At 50.4% G+C, this 5000-nt stretch overlaps 3 non-coding genes across 3 annotated transcripts; all 3 read left to right on the top strand.

The window, feature by feature from the left end:
* Window positions 1–11: 11 nt before the first annotated feature.
* On the top strand, window positions 12–82 carry trnag-gcc (transfer RNA glycine (anticodon GCC)). Its single transcript has one exon. It is a non-coding gene; the product is annotated as a tRNA-Gly (tRNA).
* A 2339-nt stretch (window positions 83–2421) lies between these two features.
* Window positions 2422–2492, top strand: trnag-gcc (transfer RNA glycine (anticodon GCC)). The gene has a single exon. It is a non-coding gene; the product is annotated as a tRNA-Gly (tRNA).
* Window positions 2493–4831: 2339 nt separating this feature from the next.
* Window positions 4832–4902, top strand: trnag-gcc (transfer RNA glycine (anticodon GCC)). Its single transcript has one exon. It is a non-coding gene; the product is annotated as a tRNA-Gly (tRNA).
* The last annotated feature ends 98 nt before the right edge of the window (window positions 4903–5000 follow it).

Raw genomic sequence — 5000 nt, 5'->3', positions numbered from 1 at the left:
TCGTCACGGAAGCATTGGTGGTTCAGTGGTAGAATTCTCGCCTGCCACGCGGGAGGCCCGGGTTCGATTCCCGGCCAATGCACTGCTCTTGCGTGGACCGTCGTTGGCCTTGCTTTCAGTTGATTTGGCCTCTTTGCCGCGTGTAACCTCTTGAGCTAGCACGGCGCTCCAAGTCAGACTACCGTGTCCTCGTTAGTATAGTGGTCAGTATCCTCGCCTGTCACGCGGGAGACCAGGGTTCAATTCCCTGACGGGGAGAAATGCTCTTTTTGCTTAGTGTGGTTCACTGGCATCTCACAGAACTTGATTTGAAGGACACTTTATTTCTGTCAGACATTCGTGTGTTGCAGTAAGATGACCGGGTGGCTATTCGGGACATCCGGCATGGCTCCAAACAAGAATGAGCAAAAACACATTTACAATAGAACAGAAAATGAGTCGTGATCGTATGGTTTTAGGTTTCTCGTCGCTAACACGTGCGGCTATCAGAACCATCGCATCACTCCTCAAATGACTGAAGTTACCTAGACTAGATGAATAACATCATTTAAAGTAGCTAACTTGGCTCTTCTTAACAACATTAAATGAAAAATACGAATATTTGTGTTTGAAACTTGATGAAAGGGGATTCATCCCGAACCTCCCAAGAAGGGGGTTCACCCCGCACCGCTCCACACAAGAATGGGCGAATGCAGCCCCCATCCCACTGTCCCCACACCAACACCATGGTAACACTATTAGGGGGCATGGTTTTACATGTCCCTTTAGCAATAACTGAACAACGCGTATTCTTCAGCGTTACACTTGCACAAAAAAGCGGGACACGTGGAACCATCTGTCCAGCAGGGGCTGACTTCAACCACGCCCGGATCTGCCAGCAGTTCTTCACAGGACGATGATTGGTCCCAAACCCTGTGTCCTGAGAAGAAGGTTGAAACCAAGCAGCCGCTGTCAAGGGCGGGTTTGGGTTCTCAGATCAAAAGCTCTTGTAGGTTCCACCGAGATTTGAACTCGGATTGCTGGATTCAGAGTCCAGAGTGCTGACCGTTCGTTACACCATGGAACCCCACCGTGAGGCAGACGGAAAGACTCACGAAAGAGACTGTGCATCTCTCTGGCTTTTGTAACCCTTTTGTAACCCTTTCCAACCCTCTCGCCTCCCGTCTTAGCGTGACGGCATTCTGGCACGTGACGTCACGTCCCACTCGTCACGGAAGCATTGGTGGTTCAGTGGTAGAATTCTCGCCTGCCACGCGTGAGGCCCGGGTTCGATTCCCGGCCAATGCACTGCTCTTGCGTGGACCGTCGTTGGCCTTGCTTTCAGTTAATTTGGCCTCTTTGCCGCGTGTAACCTCTTGAGCTAGCACGGCGCTCCAAGTCAGACTACCGTGTCCTCGTTAGTATAGTGGTCAGTATCCCCACCTGTCACGCGGGAGACCAGGGTTCAATTCCCTGACGGGGAGAAATGCTCTTTTTGCTTAGTGTGGTTCACTGGCATCTCACAGAACTTGATTTGAAGGACACTTTATTTCTGTCAGACATTCGTGTGTTGCAGTAAGATGACCGGGTGGCTATTCGGGACATCCGGCATGGCTCCAAACAAGAATGAGCAAAAACACATTTACAATAGAACAGAAAATGAGTCGTGATCGTATGGTTTTAGGTTTCTCGTCGCTAACACGTGCGGCTATCAGAACCATCGCATCACTCCTCAAATGACTGAAGTTACCTAGACTAGATGAATAACATCATTTAAAGTAGCTAACTTGGCTCTTCTTAACAACATTAAATGAAAAATACGAATATTTGTGTTTGAAACTTGATGAAAGGGGATTCATCCCGAACCTCCCAAGAAGGGGGTTCACCCCGCACCGCTCCACACAAGAATGGGCGAATGCAGCCCCCATCCCACTGTCCCCACACCAACACCATGGTAACACTATTAGGGGGCATGGTTTTACATGTCCCTTTAGCAATAACTGAACAACGCGTATTCTTCAGCGTTACACTTGCACAAAAAAGCGGGACACGTGGAACCATCTGTCCAGCAGGGGCTGACTTCAACCACGCCCGGATCTGCCAGCAGTTCTTCACAGGACGATGATTGGTCCCAAACCCTGTGTCCTGAGAAGAAGGTTGAAACCAAGCAGCCGCTGTCAAGGGCGGGTTTGGGTTCTCAGATCAAAAGCTCTTGTAGGTTCCACCGAGATTTGAACTCGGATTGCTGGATTCAGAGTCCAGAGTGCTGACCGTTCGTTACACCATGGAACCCCACCGTGAGGCAGACGGAAAGACTCACGAAAGAGACTGTGCATCTCTCTGGCTTTTGTAACCCTTTTGTAACCCTTTCCAACCCTCTCGCCTCCCGTCTTAGCGTGACGGCATTCTGGCACGTGACGTCACGTCCCACTCGTCACGGAAGCATTGGTGGTTCAGTGGTAGAATTCTCGCCTGCCACGCGGGAGGCCCGGGTTCGATTCCCGGCCAATGCACTGCTCTTGCGTGGACCGTCGTTGGCCTTGCTTTCAGTTGATTTGGCCTCTTTGCCGCGTGTAACCTCTTGAGCTAGCACGGCGCTCCAAGTCAGACTACCGTGTCCTCGTTAGTATAGTGGTCAGTATCCCCGCCTGTCACGCGGGAGACCAGGGTTCCATTCCCTGACGGGGAGAAATGCTCTTTTTGCTTAGTGTGGTTCACTGGCATCTCACAGAACTTGATTTGAAGGACACTTTATTTCTGTCAGACATTCGTGTGTTGCAGTAAGATGACCGGGTGGCTATTCGGGACATCCGGCATGGCTCCAAACAAGAATGAGCAAAAACACATTTACAATAGAACAGAAAATGAGTCGTGATCGTATAGTTTTAGGTTTCTCGTCGCTAACACGTGCGGCTATCAGAACCATCGCATCACTCCTCAAATGACTGAAGTTACCTAGACTAGATGAATAACATCATTTAAAGTAGCTAACTTGGCTCTTCTTAACAACATTAAATGAAAAATACGAATATTTGTGTTTGAAACTTGATGAAAGGGGATTCATCCCGAACCTCCCAAGAAGGGGGTTCACCCCGCACCGCTCCACACAAGAATGGGCGAATGCAGCCCCCATCCCACTGTCCCCACACCAACACCATGGTAACACTATTAGGGGGCATGGTTTTACATGTCCCTTTAGCAATAACTGAACAACGCGTATTCTTCAGCGTTACACTTGCACAAAAAAGCGGGACACGTGGAACCATCTGTCCAGCAGGGGCTGACTTCAACCACGCCCGGATCTGCCAGCAGTTCTTCACAGGACGATGATTGGTCCCAAACCCTGTGTCCTGAGAAGAAGGTTGAAACCAAGCAGCCGCTGTCAAGGGCGGGTTTGGGTTCTCAGATCAAAAGCTCTTGTAGGTTCCACCGAGATTTGAACTCGGATTGCTGGATTCAGAGTCCAGAGTGCTGACCGTTCGTTACACCATGGAACCCCACCGTGAGGCAGACGGAAAGACTCACGAAAGAGACTGTGCATCTCTCTGGCTTTTGTAACCCTTTTGTAACCCTTTCCAACCCTCTCGCCTCCCGTCTTAGCGTGACGGCATTCTGGCACGTGACGTCACGTCCCACTCGTCACGGAAGCATTGGTGGTTCAGTGGTAGAATTCTCGCCTGCCACGCGTGAGGCCCGGGTTCGATTCCCGGCCAATGCACTGCTCTTGCGTGGACCGTCGTTGGCCTTGCTTTCAGTTGATTTGGCCTCTTTGCCGCGTGTAACCTCTTGAGCTAGCACGGCGCTCCAAGTCAGACTACCGTGTCCTCGTTAGTATAGTGGTCAGTATCCCCACCTGTCACGCGGGAGACCAGGGTTCAATTCCCTGACGGGGAGAAATGCTCTTTTTGCTTAGTGTGGTTCACTGGCATCTCACAGAACTTGATTTGAAGGACACTTTATTTCTGTCAGACATTCGTGTGTTGCAGTAAGATGACCGGGTGGCTATTCGGGACATCCGGCATGGCTCCAAACAAGAATGAGCAAAAACACATTTACAATAGAACAGAAAATGAGTCGTGATCGTATGGTTTTAGGTTTCTCGTCGCTAACACGTGCGGCTATCAGAACCATCGCATCACTCCTCAAATGACTGAAGTTACCTAGACTAGATGAATAACATCATTTAAAGTAGCTAACTTGGCTCTTCTTAACAACATTAAATGAAAAATACGAATATTTGTGTTTGAAACTTGATGAAAGGGGATTCATCCCGAACCTCCCAAGAAGGGGGTTCACCCCGCACCGCTCCACACAAGAATGGGCGAATGCAGCCCCCATCCCACTGTCCCCACACCAACACCATGGTAACACTATTAGGGGGCATGGTTTTACATGTCCCTTTAGCAATAACTGAACAACGCGTATTCTTCAGCGTTACACTTGCACAAAAAAGCGGGACACGTGGAACCATCTGTCCAGCAGGGGCTGACTTCAACCACGCCCGGATCTGCCAGCAGTTCTTCACAGGACGATGATTGGTCCCAAACCCTGTGTCCTGAGAAGAAGGTTGAAACCAAGCAGCCGCTGTCAAGGGCGGGTTTGGGTTCTCAGATCAAAATCTCTTGTAGGTTCCACCGAGATTTGAACTCGGATTGCTGGATTCAGAGTCCAGAGTGCTGACCGTTCGTTACACCATGGAACCCCACCGTGAGGCAGACGGAAAGACTCACGAAAGAGACTGTGCATCTCTCTGGCTTTTGTAACCCTTTTGTAACCCTTTCCAACCCTCTCGCCTCCCGTCTTAGCGTGACGGCATTCTGGCACGTGACGTCACGTCCCACTCGTCACGGAAGCATTGGTGGTTCAGTGGTAGAATTCTCGCCTGCCACGCGGGAGGCCCGGGTTCGATTCCCGGCCAATGCACTGCTCTTGCGTGGACCGTCGTTGGCCTTGCTTTCAGTTGATTTGGCCTCTTTGCCGCGTGTAACCTCTTGAGCTAGCACGGCGCTCCAAGTCAGACT

This window comes from Osmerus mordax, chromosome 11, assembly GCF_038355195.1.
Source record: "Osmerus mordax isolate fOsmMor3 chromosome 11, fOsmMor3.pri, whole genome shotgun sequence".
NCBI classification, from domain to species: domain Eukaryota; kingdom Metazoa; phylum Chordata; class Actinopteri; order Osmeriformes; family Osmeridae; genus Osmerus; species Osmerus mordax.
Note: the sequence above shows the minus strand (reverse complement) of the source record. Positions and strands in the feature narration are given on the sequence as shown.